General features: G+C 40.5%; 1 protein-coding gene across 1 annotated transcript in view; it reads right to left on the bottom strand.

The window, feature by feature from the left end:
- CDYL (chromodomain Y like) overlaps positions 1-3,887 on the bottom strand; it is a 250,960-nt gene extending 247,073 nt beyond the window's left edge. Inside the window, exon 1 of the mRNA XM_076010444.1 lies at positions 3,722-3,887. The gene's annotated coding sequence lies outside the window, so the exon portion shown is untranslated. The remainder of the gene's footprint in view (positions 1-3,721) is intronic.
- Between the last annotated feature and the right edge of the window lie 15,523 nt (positions 3,888-19,410).

Here is a 19,410-nt window from a genome sequence, read left to right as displayed (position 1 = left end):
TGGAAATGTTTTAATATGCATCTCTAAGAAATAAAAATAGTATGAATATGAATGAGCTGAAAATACAATTAAAAATATGTACACCCCAAATAAACAGAAAACAGATATTCTTTTTGAATATACCTAGAACATTTACAATAGGCCACATATTAGGCCATAAAGGAAGCTTCAGTAAACTCTAAAGAGTCAATCTGTTCAGACATTGTTTTCCAACTACAGTGCCATTGTGAAGATAACATTTATAAAAATATGGTTAAAATAAAGTCCTACTTGTTTAGAAACTAGATACACATTATCAAATAACGCTCAGTTTAAAAAATAGTCAGAGTAAAACACTACATGATAGAATTTATAGGCAAATTTATAGCTTTGAATACACCAGTGAGCAAGGAAGGTCAGAAACAAACACGCTGCCGTAATGAGTTGCTACCTCTCACCCATCGGGAGAGCTGCCATCAAAGAGCCAGAAAATAAGTGTTTGGAGGATCAGCTTAACATTTAAAAAAATTTTTGCTGTTTTTGTTTTCTGTTTTAGAAACAGCATCTCACTATGTTGCACAGGCTGAATTTGGACTCCTGGGCTCAAGTAACCCTCCTGCCTCAGCCTCTTGAGTAGCTGGGACTACAGGAGTGCCACTGTGCCCAGCTTAACTTTTTAATTAAGGTATTATTTGCATACAGTAAAATGCACCCATTTTAGAAGTTTTATTTTTTAAGGTCCTGAATGGCCAAAGTAAGGGGCTTTGATAGCTCAGGTCATGTGAGAGAATAAGAATGTAGCAGACTTGGCATTGAATTACAGTTCTGTCATTTGCTCACTACGGGATCTTGGACAAATGACTTCAGTCTCAGGGCCTTACTTTCTCACCTCCAGTGGTGACGGGATACAACCCCTGGGGGACGCGGAAGGGGTCTGTAAAATATTGTATGCAAAATGCTTACAGGGACACAAAAGGTAGGCGCTCACTTTCCATTTTACTTAGGAGAGTCATCAGGGGTGGGACCATAGTCTCCGCATACTTGAAAAGAACCCCTGTAGGGCTGGCTTTGCAGGCCGTGGGCATGGGCGGTGGGGGCCATGCCGGCTGCAGGGGGGGGGAATGCCGCTGGAGCTTATGCTGGGACTGTTATCCTGCAGTGGCACATGGGCCCCAGCAGGGGTGGGGGTGGGCTGGGGAGCAGGTGGAGGATCTGATCTGGGGGTGACTGTGACAAGCCTGGTTTTAATCAATGTTCATTTATTCGTCGATAGGCAAACATTGAGTTAGGCCTGCTTTGAGTGAGGTCCTGTATTTTAGTACGGAGATAAATGTGGCTTCACTTCCCTGGCTCGACTCTTTAGGCGCTACACTTGGAAGGCTTTCTGTGGCCCTGTCCTCCTGTCCTCTGCCTGACTCAGCGCTGGCGCTGCCCCATCTGACTTCACGGAACAAATCCCTTTATTAAAAGGATTTGTTCTATAAAATTTGGATTCAGTTAGAAGGCTGAACTAAGGAAGGAGAAGGCCAGATGTGGCCCAAGGCCGCAGGTTCCCACCCCTGCAAGGGTTTCCCGTTGACTCTGGGGTGCAGAGCTCTTGGCCACAGCATTCCATTGGGGTGATGGCTGGGGGGATGGTTTGTTGGGTTTTGTCTTTCCTTGTGGACCCTACAGCGAGGGACTGGGACCACTCCTAGTCTAGATCTTGTTCTTAGAACAAACCTGCAGACCCAGGTTCTGATTCTCCTCATTCTCCTAACTTTACAAACTCCCACAAAGAGCAGGAATGAACATGAAACATGGAACCCTTTGACTGCGTGACCACGCAGCTGTAACGACCACCAGAAGGGGCTGCACGGATTCTTGCTAATCTTTCTTGGATCCTCAATTTCTTGGGGCAAACATCCCACCTCAGGGACTTATGCTGGCTAACTATCATGTCACTGCGGGAGGGTGTTTGTTGTCAGACCTTGAAAGAGGGAACAAAATATCCCTAGCTAGCAGGCCAACAGGGGCTTTATAATAATATCTTGTTTTGTTCTCATTAGGCCTGCACAGCTCTGTTTTGCCTTGATTGTAGGTACATGGTCTCAGGAGAGCCACGGCAGAGGGAATTAAACTAGGCATGGAGGTCAGAGAGGGCAGAGGTTGCCGCGGTCCTGTGTCTCGGTAATTAGGGGAGGAGCGGCCAGGTCAGAGGCTGGAGACCGCGGGGTGGCCGAGCGTGTTCTGCCGTGTGAGCAGAGGCTGGAGCACGGGGGGCTCACGCCTAACTAGCACTGCTGGGAGTGAGAGGAAAGGAATGGATAAAGGCCTTGCAGTTGGCATGGCTTCATCTTTATTCTAAGATCAGTAGGATGGTGTTGAAACATTTTTACGGTAGAGAGATAAAATAAGTCATATTTTCATTTTGAACATCACATGTACAGAAGATTAGAGAAGGGCTAGAATACGTTAGGGAGCAGTTCAGGGGGGAGACGATGGTGGCTTGGTCTGTGTGATGCACAGAGATGGAAATGAACCAAATGCAGAGAGCTTGGGAAGCTGACTGGATGGTCTTCTTGGTGATGGAATGGGAATGATGGTGTGGATCAGTGCGAGTTATTAAGGTTGACTCCTAGTATTCTGGCGGGGGTGCTGAATAAATGGGGGGGGGGCGCCATCTATTGCATTAGGGAAACTTGGAGAGAACCAGCCCTGAGGAGAAGAGGATGAGTGCAATCTTGGACATTTGGAGTTCGAGATGGCTTTTTTTTTTTTTTTTTTTTGAGACAGAGTCTTGCTTTGTTGTCCAGGCTAGAGTGAGTGCGGTGGCATCAGCCTAGCTCACAGCAACCTCAAACTCCTGGGCCCGAGCAATCCTCCTGCCTCAGCCTCCCGAGTAGCTGGGACTACAGGCATGCGCCACCATGCCCGGCTAATTTTTTATATATATATCAGTTGGCCAATTAATTTCTTTCTATTTATAGTAGAGACGGGGTCTCGCTCTTGCTCAGGCTGGTTTTGAACTCCTGACCTTGAGCAATCCGCCCGCCTCGGCCTCCCAGAGAGCTAGGATTACAGGCGTGAGCCACCTCGCCCGGCCCGAGGTGGCTTTGAGACATCTCAGTGGAGACATGTCGGATATCTATTTTACCCTAGATTATCCTAGATATGAACCTCATGTTTGGAAGAGCGATCAGGGCTTTGTGAGTCACCATCTGCCTATAGAAGATTTTGGATTTCTACCTTTCTTCTATTCCCAAATTTAATTAGTTGCAAAATCCAGAATTTTCTCCTTTTGAAATATCTCTTACATCTTTCCCCCTACTTCTTTTAAAATTCTGATTCAAGCTGTTATTATACAAAACACCTGGCAGTTGGTGCCTAAATTTTATCTTCCAACTCTGGGCTCCATCCTGAACACTACCCAAGTTAAACGTGGCTTTCACATTCTGTTCCTTCCACACAAGGGTGACTTTGGTGATTAACCACTGGTCTTCGGTAAAAATCTGAACATCTTAGTTTAGAATTCAAGGCCTTCTACAGTCTGTCCCCTATCTGCTGTGCCATTCTTTGCTCCTCTATAATAGTAGTTTTACAACTCTTAAAGCTACAGAACCCTTTGTTCAAGTGGCATCTTTTGTTCAAAAACATGGCAGACCCATCAATGAAGCACATGGAAGTGAAGCTTTGGTTAAGCCAGGGGTGGGTTCCTGGGTTGATTTCCTCTCCCCTTCCATTTCTTCTTTTCCATTCCTACCTGCTCAGTTCCCTGAGACGAGTCTCCTCACAACGTTGTTCGAAACCCATCGCCTTCTGGGAATGCTCTTCGGTAGGAATGGGTGTTCCCCTCAAGGAAGCAGTGGGGGCACTAAACCCAAGTCTGCTTCCCTCCACTGAGCCTCTCATCTGCCTCTGCCCCGTCTTCCCTCATCAGGCAGGGCCCTTGCCTCACAAAAGGGCTCCTCTGTGATGTAATGTCCGCTGGCCCAGCCCCACCTCTGCAGGTGTGGACCATATGGCTTCTCACAGCCTCCTGTGAGCAGCCAAGGGCGTCACAAGTCACAGCCCAGTGAGACAGTTAGCAGGGGCACTGTCTGGCGTGGACAAGCATTCCCTCAATCTGATAGTGGTTTCACACCTAGGGATGAGGCTCTGGAGCCTGTGTTTACAATAATCCTCGAGTTCCGAACCGGTAAAATGAGGACTAGGAAACAGGTAGGATGGAGATTTTAGGTTGAGTCCAGGGTTGCTGGGCGGATGGTATTTTCAGTGAGGATGATACGCATTGTGTTCTGTGTGGACATTATGTTATAATTTACAATAGATTTTCTTATATGAAGGAACGGAAGGGTTAGAAGTGCAGAAGAAGTAGGTTTTCAGGGAATCGTCTTGCTTTCAATTTCGAGCAGATGGAGTTGAAAACACCTGTTGGCCTGATTTCCAGCAGGTGGTTGGAAATTTGAGTCTGCGACTCAAGAATGAAGGGAGAGCTAGGCTGGCATCGGTTGGAAAGTCATCCATAGAAAGGAGGTAGTTGAAGGCATGAACGGGGTGAGGTTTTAGGGAAGGAGGAGAGTGAGTCTTGAGAAATGCCTATGTGTGGTCTCTAGGGAAGGGAGTAGAGGGAGGTGGGGGTTGGCCAGAAAGGAGACAGAGCTTCAGTGCAGGCTGGCTGTGCAGGCAGGGCAGCTTCCAGGAGGAGGGAGTGGGTGGGCGGCCCATGGGGGCGTGTTATTAAACTGTAGTTCCTGGTGGGGATAAGGGGTGAGAAGAGGCCAGGACTTTGGAATTCAGGATTACCTCGTAATTTTCCTTGGGTTTGGTATGCAGGGCATGGGCGGAGAACTGGTTTCCATGGGCGTAAGGACCGAGGGGGGGGTGGGATGTCTCCTCTCCCCTCCCTGGATACCACAGAGATCACTTCAATTTGAAAAGCCTCCTAACCACATTCTTACTCTTGCTTTAAAAGGAAAATATTATTTTTAAAGGAATCCAATTATCCAACAGATTGACTAAACCCAGAAATACTGATTATTGTGATTCTGAACGTTGGGGTCTTTCAAAGGTGAAATTTAACTCCATTTGTGGGGAAGCAAATGTGCCTTGAAGAAGAGATTCTTCAACCTTTTAAACCCTTACGTGCAATTGAGTTTTAGAACCTGTCATTGCTCAATTCCCGTGAGGAATTTACTTCTGAACCTTTTACTAAGTATCTTCAGAGCACCATCTCCTTTGGTGTATGCTGCCAGCAAGAGGGGAGGGGGCTCCAGGGAGCTCGGAATCTGGTTAGTCGTCCTTAACAACCTAGCAAGGCTTCAAACAGTGGATTCAGAGCGAGAAGGTTCTGTGACAGGAATGTGAAATAGGTCTGTTTAGGAGTCAATGCCATTTTCTTTTTCTTTCGTTCTTTCTTTTTTTTTTTTTTTTTTTAAGACAGAGTCTCACTCTGTTGCCTGGGTAGAATGCTGCGGCATCAGCCCAGGTCACAGCAACCTCAAACTCCTGGGCTCAAGCGATCCTCCTGCCTCAGCCTCCCGAGTAGCTGGGACTATAGGCATGGGCCACCATGCCCAGCTAATTTTTTCTATATATTTTTAGTTGGCCAATTAATTTCTTTCTAGTTTTAGTAGAGAGGAGGTCTCACTCTTGCTCAGGCTGGTCTCGAATTCCTGGCCTTCAGCGATCCTCCCACCTCGGCCTCCCAGAGTGCTAGGATTATAGGCGAGAGCCACCACGCCCGACCTTCAATGCCATTTTCTAACTAATGATATTGTAGCTTGGTCTCTTTTTCTGCTTTCTTTACTAAGCACATATATCTATACTGAGAACCCTTTTTCTAGGACAAATTCTATTTTTATGTTGAAATATTGTGTATATGTATGTGTCAATAAATATTTGTTGAATTGAACAATTGTTGATTGTATTATTTAGCACTTTTATGATTTTTTTTGTATCCTTATGCTTCATTTTAAATTTTGTCTCTTATGCAAGGTTTCAAATAATTATGAAATATTCCAAATAGAATAGGTAAAATGAAGAGTACAATTAGCACACATAGATTTAATAATTTTTAACATTTTGTCATATTTGCTTCATATGTAAACATTATGCATATATGCACAGATATACTTTTTTCCTAAACCACTTAAAACTTGAGTTATATACATCAAGAAGTGTCACCTTTAAATACTTCAGCATATACCTCTAAAAATGACACTCCATAAACCACAATAATATCACATCTAACTACACAACGATAATACTCCAGTATATGTCAAAATTTCCTAAATTGTCCCCAAGATGTCTTGTATATCTGGGTTGTTCCAAACAGAATTGAGTCGAGGGCATTTCTCTTCTTCTAAAACAGTCATTCGGGCCCCTCCCTCCCTCCCTCCCAACTGTACTGACTTGCTGAGGTGATGGGCGGTTCTCTCAACAGTGTTGCAAGTGCTGGGTTTGTCAGATGGGGGCTGGCAGTAGCGCCGGGCTTGCCCTCTGCCTTCCGCATTTCCGTGTCTGAGAGTCAGAAAGAACCAAAGGGTTAATTAGACTGCACTCAGAGCTGTTTGGTGAGAAGCTGCACAAGGGATGCTGGGCCCTGCATGCTTCGTCTGTCCCAGGCAGTGTCCTGCTACTGGGGACACTGGGCTTAGTCACTGGTTTAAGGTGGTGACAGCCAGGACCCTCCCTTGTAAAGCTGCATTTTCATTTTGGGACTGGAGAGTAATCTGTGGGATGATCCTTAGCTACTGAGTGAACATCTAGTTCACCCTCATCAACTGTTGTTTAGGCTCTTAGCATCCATTGACGATTTTTGCCTGGATCAATTATTTCATGAGAAGATTAAAAGTGGTGATTTTCTGATTTTATCATTCCTTCGATATAGATCAGCTAGCAGTTACCCATACATACAAGATAAATCATTATTTCCTTCCGTTTAATTGCAATTTTCAGAACCAGAAGCTGAGGGAATAGTCATTCTCTTTTGGTGTGTCATTTTGGACTCACAGATTTAAAAAATGTATTTGATGTGTTTCACTCAATTATGGTCATTATACTTTTTTATGTAAAAATTTCCCAAATGTGTCTAGTGGGATCTTCTTCAAGCTAGCATCTGGGTCCTTCCTTTTGTTAATGTTGTTAATTTTAATTTTGTTGTAATTAATGTTGTTAATTTTTGAGACTTTTCTTAGTTTCTGCCACAAGATGTCCCAGACTCATCTACGGTCCTTGACTCAATCCTGGATTAGCAGTTCTTCAAGGAGTTTGGGGTCCTTCCAGTGGAAAAATGGTATTTAGTTGCCAAAACCTGTGTTTTATGGGTGCTCATGGCTGCTGGGTTTTCATATGGCAAAACTTAGGCCCTTTCAGTGGGCAGAGTGAGGAAATATATATCTGAAAGATTATGAGTTTATATGATATTTTTAAATTTTAGAATTCAACATTGCTGTTTTCTGAATCTCATCCTGGTTATTCCTGATGTGTCCCAACCCTTACCTTCCTAAAATGTTATTCAATATTCTGATTTCTAATACTCTTTCATGGAGTTTGCAATATACATAAAGTGCTATGACATAACATTTGTGGTTTTCAGTGCTTTTGCTTAATCTTGTTTGTGACATCCATTGACATTGTTGCATTTAGTGAGTTTATTCATTTTCTTTGATTCATAGAATTTTTTTGCATGAATATACCACAATTTATTTAGCCATTCTACTGTTAATTAATATCTTGGTTCCAATTTAGGGCTACTATAAAAATTGATGGCCGGGGCGCAGTGGCTCACGCCTGTAATCCTAGCTCTTTGGGAGGCTGAGACGGGCGGATTGCTCAAGGTCAGGAGTTCGAAACCAGCCTGAGCAAGAGCGAGACCTCGTCTCTACTATAAATAGAAAGAAATTAATTGGCCAACTAATATATATATATAGAAAAAATTAGCCGGGCATGGTGGCGCATGCCTGTAGTCCCAGCTACTCGGGAGGCTGAGGCAGGAGGATCGCTTGAGCCCAGGAGTTTGAGGTTGCTGTGAGCTAGGCTGACGCCACGGTACTCACTCTAGCCTGGGCAACAAGTGAGACTCTGTCTCAAAAAAAAAAAAAAATTGATGGAATGAACAACATTGTGTGTATCTTTATTTATATGTAGGCAATTAGTTGAATATATTTTTAGGACTGGAACATATAGCTCATAAGGAATGTTTTTAGTAAGTTTGCCAAATGTTTTTTTTACATTACACCCCTCCCAGCCTTGAATAAATTTAATTTAGTCTGCATCTTTTCAGCGTGCACACACACACACACACACACACACACACACACACACACACAGAGGCACGTGCACACATACACACACCAAAACAACTTGCATTGTTTTTTAACCTTCAGATTTAACATTGCATTATTTTATACAACTTCTTCTATCTTATCCTCATATCTCTTTTCTCTCTATCCTGTTATTGTAGTTCCTAATATTACCATAATTAGTTGTTTGCATTATTTGCATTATCCTGTATATGTGTGTGTATATATATATATATAGCTTTAAAATAACATGCCAATCCTTTTACTGGCAATAGAATCATTGAATAAAATTTAAAATTTCTCTGTAGAAGTACATCACCAAGCAAAGTCAAAGTATTGGTTTCAAAGTCCCTTCAAGTAATTTTTTCCTTTGTGTGGTTGTTTCCAATATGGCTATTTTATTTATTTTAGTTTGTTTTCAATTCCAGGCCTTGCTTTATTTTTTCTTAAGGACTTACATTTATTATGTATGTAAAAATATTTGCATGGTTCAAAAGTTAAAACTATATAAAAAGGTATACATAGAGAAGTTTGTTTCCAATCCCTTCCTTTCAATTCTGCCCCTCTCCCATGGGTAATCATTTTTATTAGTTTCTAATTTATTCTTTTAATGTTCCTTTTTGCAAATAAAGGACATTTATATATGTGTTACTATTATATTATTTTATATTAATAACATTTATTACATAGTCCCCTCTTTTAACACAGAAGTCTATTATTCTCACTTTTGCTCACTAAGAATTTGTCATGGAACACACACTGGAGATCACACCATATCAGTAGAATTCTTTCGTGTTCTTTACAACTATATCTTACTTCATTATGTTTACTGTATGTTCCATTGTTCCCAACTTCTGGATGTTTGTATTGTTTCCAGTGTTTTATTATTTCAAATAATGCTGTGGTAATAACTATACACTGTGTCATTTCATCTTTGTGCTGGTGTATCTTTAGGAGAGAATTGAATTGTGTGGTTGGTTGTGTTAACACCTTCATTGTTTTCTTGCCTTCTTATTTTTTATTTTTCTTTAACATTTAAAACTCTCAAATAAATAATATATACAGAAGAGCACGTAACATGAATGTAAAGTTGAATGAATACCATCCCACGTTCCCAGCTTTGGCATAACACACTACCAGTACCCTGGAATCCCCTTGTGTGTCTGTTTCCAATAGTACACCTATCTCTTCCCACCAAAGGTAGCAATTATCCTGAATTCTGTGTTAGCCGCTTCTTGTATTTTCTTTACAGTTTTACCACATTATCTATGTATCTTCAAATAGCATATTGTTTAGTTTTAAACTTATATAAATGAAACCATACTATATATATATATTCTGTTGTAAGTTATTTTCTTTCAGTATTATTTTTGAAATTTATCCATGTTGATATGTAAACTATAGGTCATTTATTTTCATATCTGTGTAGTATTCTCTTCATTATACCATAACTTATTTATCTATTCTACTCTTGATAGACATTGAGTTGTTTTCAGTTTTTTGTTATTATAAACAATGCTGCAATAAATATCTTTGTACGTATTTGTGGCTTATACATCCAAGAGTTTCTTTAGGGTATCTAGAAATGTAATTGCTGGGCTGTATAGTATGTACAAGTACAACTTAGCTAAGCATATCCATCAAAGCACGGTTGCAAAGAACAGAATATATCTTAGTTCATTAAAACAGAAAGGGATTTATTGTAGGTTATTGATGATTTACAGAAGTGTTGGGAGGGTTGCAGAAACAGACGATAGACAGAACATCTAGTAATGATTCCCAAAGCCACACCAAAGGACTGGGCCACCAAGAAAGCTACCACTTTTTCCTACAACAGAAAGCTATGTTTTGAATTGGAAAGCTGCCAATACAGTTCTGGCTCCAAAGCCGCACTGCCTCAGACACAATTAGGGGCACTTCAGCTAAATCAGGAAGCCACTCTTAGACCTTCTGGCTCCAGAACCAAGCCTCTGCTCGGAAACCACCTTTTAAACTTGGGAAGCCACCATTATAATCCCTGCCAGCAAAACAAATACCCTCCACCCGGCGTCTCCCCCCACTCAACTAGCCAAGTCTCACTGAGAGAGCACGGATGGGTCAACCTTGAACCCTTGTTAGGGGCGTGTCTTGTAAATGTAGTTTTTCATTTTCTGCCCTTTGAGATATAGGCAGGCATACTAGAAGGAGGTTAGAATAGAATAAAGGTTGAACAAACCAGTTCACGGTATCTGCCACATGAAATAATGCCACATTTCTAATGTGGTTGAACCAATCTATAATCCTGCCAGCAGTGCATGAGAATATTTGTGGTTCTATATCCTTGCCAATGCTCGGTTTTGTTGGGTTGCTGTTTTTGAAAAGCCATTTTATTGTCATTCTAACTTGCAGTTCCATGATTAATGAGGTTGAGTGTGTCTTTGCATATATGTTGGCCATTCATGTTTCCTTTTCACAGATATGCCTGTGTTTTTTGCAGTTTATCCATGTTGATATGTAAACTGTAGGTCATTTATTTTCATATCTGTGTAGTATTCTCTTCTTTATACCATAACTTATTTATCCATTCTACTCCTGAAGTACAAAAAGTGTCTTCTGTACATGTCCTGGCCTTTTTCTTTCTTATCCTTTGGGATTCTCTGCAGATTCTGGATAATATTCTTTGCTGGTTATAAGTTACAAGTATCTTTTCAGATTGAGGCTTATCTTTTTACTTTCTAATGGTGATTTTACTGAGCAGAAGTGCTTTTTTCATTAGTCAATTTTACTAATTTTTTTCGTTACGGTTTGTGTTTTTCTTGCTTGATTTAAAATTATTTTCCTACCCACAGATCATTAGAATATTCTTTTGTATTTTCCCTAAAAGTTTTAAAGTTTTGCTGGTCCTGTTTTAGTCCCCAATCCACCTGGGATTGGTGTTTTGTACGGTACGGGGCAGAAATCTATTTTCATTTTTTTCGTATATGGATAACTCTTCTGATCTACAATACCAGATCTATCATATATCATGTTTTGACTTAAGTATGGGTCAGTTTCTGGGCTCTTTTATTGTTCTGTTGGTCTGTTTTACTTGACTTGTACTAAGAACACATAATCCTAACTACTTGTAATATACCAATCCTGGCAAAATGCTTTTTTTTAGGTGGGGTCTCACTCTGCCACCCACGCTAGAGTGCAGTGGCATCATCATAGCTCACTGCAACCGCAAACTCCTGGGCTCCTGTGATGCTCCTGCGCCAGCCTCCTGAATGAGTAGCTGGGACTACAGGCACATGCCACCATGCCCAGCTAATTTTTCTATTTTTAGTAGAAATGGGGTCTTGCTCTTGCTCAGGCTGGTCTCTAACTCCTGACCTCAAGTGATCCTCCTGCCTCAGCCTCCCAGAGTGCTAGGATCACAGGTCGGAGCCACTGTGCTGGCCCTGGCAGAACATTTTTACTTGCCCAAGCTTTTAGCTGTTGGCTCTTTCTTATACATTTTAGAATTAGTTTGTCAAGTTCTATAAAACATCTTATTGAGATTTTTATTTAGAATTATACTGAATCTATAGAACAATTTAGGGGAGAGTTGATATCTTTAGGATATTTAATCTTCATATCCATGGAACAATTATATCATTCTGTTTATTAAGGTCTTATTTAATATTTTCACCAATTTTTATAACTTTCTCCCAAAAGGTCTTGCACATCTTTTGTTAGACTTATTCTTTGGTACCTCATTTTGTTGTTGGTATTGTAAATGGTATATTTAAAAATTATATTTTCTAATTTCTTTTTTTTTTCTTTTTGCTGGTATGTAGAAATGTAGTTGACTTGTATGTTGATTTTATGCCCAGGAAACTTACTAAATTCTTTCATTAATTCTAATAATTTATAGGTAATTGGAAATTTTCTGTGTAGAACGTAATAGCTGCACGTAATGACAGGTTTTTAAAAATTCTTTATTTTTTTCCTTATTCTTGCCCAAGTGCACAGATTAGAATTCCAGTGCAGTGCTGAGTAGACCTGGGGGTAGTGTGTAACCTTTTGTTATCCCTGTTTTAAAGAGCATGTGCTAATGTTTGAAGGTACCCTTTATGATGTTAAGAACATTCTTTTCTCTTCCTAGTTTGTAAATGTTTTTTTTTGCTTTTTGTCTCATGAGTGTTGTTTTGAATTTTATCAAATGCCTTCCCGCATCAATTCAGATCACAACATAATTTTTCTACTACTAATGAGATAAATTAATACCTAAATATATGTTCTAATGCTGACCTAACCTTTCATTCTTGGAATAAACTCAACTTGCTCATGATGTTTTTTCACTTTTTTTTTTAAATTGTTGGATTCAGTTTGCTAATATTTTGCTCAGGATTTTTTCATCTATGTTCATGAATGCAGTCAACCTTCAATTTTCCTTTCCAGGACTGACCTTGTTTAGGTTTTTATACTAGGCTTCCATTGCTCATAAAATGAGTCTGCAGAGTGTTCTGTCTTTTTCTGTTCTCTAAAGAGTTTTTTTTTTTTGTGTGTGTGTGTGTGGTGAGAACACTTATGATCTACCCTTTTAGCAAATTTCAGGTATACAAAGCAGTATTGTTAACTGTAGTCATCATACTGTAAGCTTGTGCCCTTTGACCAAGATCTCTCCATTTCCCTCTCCCACCTGCCCGTGGCAAATACCGTTCTACTCTCTGCTTCTCTGAGTTTGACTATTTTAGATTCTGCATGTAAGTGAGATCGTGCGGTATTTGTCTTTCTGTGCCTGATTTATTTCACTTAGCAAAACATCCTCCAAGTTCATCCATGTTGTTGCAAATGTCAGGACTTCCTTCTTTTTGTTTATTTCTTTATTTTTAATTTTGCAGACACTATGGTGACTTAATTTCCTTCTTTTTAAAGCCTGGATAATATTCCATTGTACATATATAACACATTCTGTTTATCCATTCATCTGCTGATGGACACTTGGGTTGTTTCCATATCTTTGCTACTGTGAATTCTGATTCTGATTCTGAATCTGTCAAGATTCTGATTTCACTTCCTTTGGATATATACCCAGAATTGGGATTTCTGGATCATATGGTGGTCCTATTTTTAATTTTTAAGGGAATTCCATACTGTTTTCCATAATAGCTGTACCAATTACCTTCCTACCAACAATGTACAAGGGCTCCTTTTCTCTACATCCTGACACTTGTTCTCTCTTGTGTTTTTGATAGTAGCCTAACAATGCGAGGAGGTGACATCTCACTGTGGTTTTGATTTTCATTCCCTGATGATTAGTGATGTTGAGGCCCTTTCATGCCTGTTGGTCATTTGTATGTCTTTGGATTATTGGGTTTTGTAACTAGAGGCAGCCAGTTTAGTGGAGAGACTAGTACTTAGAGTCAGAGACATGTTTGAGTTCTGATCTTTATCTTTTAGCAGTGTAGAATTCTTGGGCTAGTAACTTACATCTCTGGGACTCAGTTTCTTCATAAGGTGAGTGGAGTGGTAATACACACTGTGCCCACCTTGAAGAATTTTGTATTACTGTGAATATCACATGGAATACCTTACTGTATGTAAAAGTGTAGTATAAATCCTATAAAAAGATAACCTCTGCTAAAGCTGGCCTTAGGGAGAATATTGTCTTGTGGATTATTTCCAAAACAGATTCTCTCCCTGATAGTGTAAATCAGATGAAGGGAGCAGAAATGCTTTTGGGGATTACTTCTGCTTTTAAGGCTGGAGTCAGAAGCCCAGACAATGTACTTCCAAAAGAAATGGCATCCATATTTTCTGAAGTCAATTGTTTTCTTTGAGAAAGGGTCTTGCTCTGTCACCCAGGCTGGAGTGCAGTGGTGTGATCATAGCTCACTGTAACCTTGGACACGTGGGTTCAAGTTGTCCTCCCTCTGCGGAGTAGCTGGGACTATAGGTGTGCACTACCACCTGGCTAATTTTTTTTTTTTTTTTTTTTGTAGGGACAGGGTCCCGCTATGTTGCTGAGGCTGGTCTTGAACTCCTGGCCTCAAGCAATTCTCCTCCCTTGGCCTCCCAAAGTGCTGGGATTACAGGTGTGAGCCACTGTGCCTGGCCTGAAGTCACATTTGTAGCCTCTGCAGGTCACTGAATCATTGGATGCTAGATGTGAGATCTCACAGATCATCTGGTCAATGGAGAACTTCAGCCATGGTAGTGCTCAACTCACATCTGGAGGATTATTGTCTTCATTTTAAACTGTATGTTAAATTTTGCATGTATGTGTTAATTTACAAAAGCAAATACCTCCTCATGGCAGTGGCACAGGAGATATTGAAGGTGGCGTGAGGGATATAGATGAAAAGTCCAAGCCTTCCTCCTCCTCTAGCCACCTCAGCTGTTTTTCTCCTTAGAGATACAACTTTTAAAATTTTTCTCTCTTTAGTCCTTCTGGTAGCTACTCCCATAATTCAAAATGATATGATTTTACCACTATTCCTTGATTTTTAAGTTTTTAGACAGTCCCTATTACCTCCCCATAACAGCAATGATGAATTCATCTTTTCTTCCTTTCTTCTTCTTTCCTTTCAGTTTGTCACATTTTATTTTTAGTTCCTCTCTTGGTTATCGCTATGGCTTTAAAAAATATTTTTTGAACTTTTATGTCTTGACCTATCGATTAGGGTTTCCCTTGAATTCTCACACTGTAAGATGAGAAAATTGGTTCCTCACATTTCCCTTCACTGTCCCAGCTCTGTCTGTCCCTGGTCTGCTGTCATCGTGCTGGGACATTTCAACATCTAGGTTTACAACATACATTCTGTTCGATAACCATATATGTCCTTTATGTTTTGCCTCTAGGTTGATTCTTAAAAACTGATAGCCAATGTCCAGAGATATAATGAGATTATATAAATATTTATTCAATGAAGAACCATTTACTGTGACTGCCTAACTACAGGAGGAAATGAGATCCTACACTCATAAACCCAGGTATTTGAGGGAGAAGAATACTCTCAAAAACCAGCAGGAAAAGTGATTTCTAGGAGAAGGGAAGAGGGACAGCATATTATAACTATTTACCTTTATTATTATTTAATACATCCATCTTATAACTAAAATTATCTAACTTTTAAATTAAACTGTTTTTTGCAGGGAATCCCTTTTCTTTATGGACACACTTATTTTAGAGTTTGTTGAATTTTTCTAATTCTTCTAGGTTCTCATTTGAACCTATTGCTTTCCAGGCCTGCTGCACAGCTGTCATCGTGGAGTGTCTTTTCATTCTCTGCTGGGTTAAGGCTACTGTGTCTGTCACTTTCTTGCACTCCTTTCTTGTTTTGCTGTGATACCTACTTGAATAATGCTCTCAAAGGTGATCACAATCTGATAAATATCAGAGTCCTTGCTTACACATTGATGTCTAGATTTTGTTCTTATTCTTGATTGATAACCCAGGAAGATAGAAAATTTTATGTTTAAAATAATTTTCTTCAATAAAGGCAATATTGTGTTGTCTTGTGGCATTGAATGTTGCTGATAAAAGATGCCAGTGTGATTCTGGTTCCTTTGTAAGCAACTAATTTTTTCTTCCTGGAAACTTTACATTTGGCATCCTGAAATTTTATGATGGTGGCTCTAGATTGTGTGTGTGTGTGTGTATGTGTGTGTGTGTGTGTGTGTGTGTGTATGTGTGTGTGTGTGTGTGTGTGTGTGCATTTTGATCTACCCTCATGACTTAGTGATGTCTGGAGACTCATATCTTTCCTTTGTTCTGGAAAAATTTTAACAATTTTCTGTCTTGCATATAGTCTGTTCTCTTTTTGTTGAACATTTATTAGATGGATATTAGGCTTTTTGAATTGATCTTAAGCCTCTGAACTTTTTAAGTGATTTTTTTCCCCTAAATCTTTTCATTTTTAATTTATAATCTGAGAGATCAATGTTTAGCTTCTAGTCCTCTATTGAATTTTTTTTGTAAATTATATTTCCTAGGTTCAAGAATTTTACATTTTTTCTTATTTATTAATTTATTTTTGGTGAGCACCTGTGTTTCTTCTCTTTTCTTTTTAATGAATAAACTATAACTTTTCTCTGAGATACTGATAAGAAAGTTTTGAAGTTCACTTTTATTGCCTGTGTTATCTGTTTCCTTGAAGGTGTTTATTTTTGGTTATTTTTTCTGTCTCTCTTGGGCTGTTACATTTTTCTCTAATTAATTATTATTATTATTTTTTGAGGCGGGGTCTCGCTCTGCCCCCCAGGCTGGAGTGCAGTGGTGTGATCCTAGCTCACTGCAGCCGTGGACTCCTGGGCTCAAGCAACCCTCCTGCCTTGGCCTCTCAAAATGCTGGGATTACGGACATGAGCCAGCATGCCCAGCCTAGTTAATTAATAATTAATTGAATAAAAATAGTATCTATTTAGTTCTTACTCTGAGCCAGAGACTGAGCAAGGGAGACTAGGTCCCTACCCTCCCAGATCTTGCACAGTGATCATGTAAATAAGTGGAGAAACAGGAATTTCAGTTTGTAGTAAGTGTCATGGAGGAAATAAGCAGAGAGATGCTAGTGAGTGACAGGAGGCCTCTTTCAGAATGGGACAGGGGAGCTGGCGCCTGGAAGATGAGGAGCAGCCAGCAAGTTGAGCACAGTTGGGGCGCAGTTAGAGGGGAGGAAGGGTCAGGCTGTGTGGCACCTTTAGGTGGGCCCTGGAGTGAGGACTTTGGCTTTGATGTAACTGCAGCAGGAAGCCATTGGAGCCCATTAAGGGGGTGTGATGATCTGATTTACGTCTTTAATAATCTACTGTAGCTGCTGAGCGGAGCATGATCAGAGGTGGGCAAGAATGGCAACGGATAAGCCACGAGGAGTCTGTCGCAGCTGTTTAAGCCAGCGGAAGGGTGAGGCGGCTGGTTAAGCAGGGGAATGGTACGGGATGGTGGCCGGGGAACGAGGCATCAGAGAAGCGGGACAGACTGTTCCGAGGAGACAGTGGTTCCATACGTCAGCTGCTGCTGAGAGGTCCCGGAAGGTTAGGACGCAGCAGTGAGCATCCCATCTGGCAAATGAAGCTCACTGGTCACTTGGCCATCTCAGGACTCAGGACAGGGATAACGGAGAACCTCGGATGGAGGGAGGCGTCGCCCGGGGTCTCCACAGAGCAACGGCGCAGTAAGTTACTGAGGCGGTGGGCTCATCACCTTCCCGTGATAGCTTGGAACAGTAAATTCCATGAACATTTGCTCCCAGCCCCAAGCACTTTGAAGTACTGTCCGTGTTTCTTCCACAGTCCTCTCCTTTTCTGTACATTTCCCCATTCTTATGATTCCATTAGAAAACATCCTCAGTGAGAAAAAACCTGGTTTTTAAGACCTCTCTTTACTTCCATGTTATCTCTGATTACCTGCAACCAAACAGAGCTTTTGAATCCCACTCTGCTAATGGGGTGTGTGTGGGGATCAGCACCACACTGCTGGTGCTGAAGGCAGGGCAGGGCAAGGCTGGGAAAGTATTGAAAAATGAGTGAAGTCATTCAAACTATGATGTTCTGTTTGGTGGCACTCAGTATTTGAAATCAAGAAATTAAACCAAGGCCAGGTGCAGTGGCTCATAGTTGTAGTCCCTGAACTTTGGGAGTATAAGGCGGTATGATCGCTTGAGGGTTAGGGTTAGTGAGACCCTGTTTCTGCATGAAATTAAAGAAAAATTTAGCAGGGCATAGTGGCATGCACCTGAGGTCCTAAGTAGCTGACGTCCTAAGTACCTGGGAGACTGAGGGGGGACAATCTCTTGAGCCCAGGAATTTAAGGCTGCTATGAGCTATGATCATGTCCCTGCACTCCAGTCTGGGTGAGAGAGCAAGATCCTGTCTCAAAAAAAAAAAACAAAAACGAAAGAAATTAAACCATGATTTTTCTTTAAAACTGAAAAGTAATAAGCATGAGTTTATTTCCAAGGCACCTAACAATTGCATATTTACTTCTCTTAAATTCCAAACTCTTTGAAGGCAGGGATCAGATCCAGTTGGTGAAGCGGTATGGAGAGGTGTCAAAGAGGCTAATGTGTGGCCGCCACTCTACAGGCATTCTCTCATTCAGTTCTCATGGCTTATTAAAATAAACCTAAGATGATTTTGATTCTTATTTTACAGCTAAGGAAATTGAAGCCTGGAGAGTGACTGGCTGTGGTTCTACCGCTAGCGAGAGACATACAGTCATCCCTTGGTATCTGAGGGGAGTTGGTTTCAGGATCCTCTCAGATACCCAAGTCCATGGATCCTCAGGTCCCTGATAGAAAATGGCATAGTATTTGCGTACAACCTACGCACTTCCTCCCATAAATCATCTCTAGATTACTGATAACACCTAGTACAATGTACATGCTATGCAAATAGTTGTTATATTGTTTAGGGAATAATGACAAAGAAGAAAAGTTTGCACATCTTCAGTACAAATGCAATTTTTTTAATTCTTATTTTCAGTCTTTGGTTGGTTCAATCTATAGATGCAAAGCCCACAGATACAGAAGGCCTACTTAAAACCATATCTGATTCCAAGGCCCATGCTCGTTAATTTTTCTTTCCTTTTTTTCTAATTTAACTTTTATTTTTTATATATGTATCAAGTGAGAATATTAAAATAATTTGATATGACAGATTATAAAACACAGAAGCTCCCTGTCCCACTTTCTAGAAGCACCTACTTGCAACTTTCATCTGCTTCTTTGGACATTCACTTCTGTATTTGCAAAATATGTCAATTTGTAAATATGTATAATTTTGGCACATTTCTTGATTTAAAAAAATTGGATAGTAAGTATTTGCTGGAATATAAGGATTTTGTTCTCTTTTACCCATCTACCCCCAGAACACAACTCATCTTCTTTATTTTCCTAATATAGTTAAATTCTAATTTTGGCTGGCTTATTTTTCAGTGTTTATTGTGACTATGCATGCTGAGTCATACAGCGTGAAATCATTACTTGTGTTCACCTTTTTGTTTTCCATAGAGTTAATAATTGCCTTCCTGTTCTATATACTTGTAACTAATTCAATGCCAACTCTTCCAGTTGGTTATATCTCTCAATATGTTCATTTTCTGGAAGGAATTGCTTCTGGATCTTCTGATCTGCCCCACGCTGTACTGGCTGCCCTCACGCCCGTGACACCACCGCTGCCCTGAGCTGCCTGCACCCACTTCCCG

This window comes from Microcebus murinus, chromosome 15 (assembly GCF_040939455.1).
Source record: "Microcebus murinus isolate Inina chromosome 15, M.murinus_Inina_mat1.0, whole genome shotgun sequence".
Classification (NCBI taxonomy): Eukaryota; Metazoa; Chordata; class Mammalia; order Primates; family Cheirogaleidae; genus Microcebus; species Microcebus murinus.
Note: the sequence above shows the minus strand (reverse complement) of the source record. Positions and strands in the feature narration are given on the sequence as shown.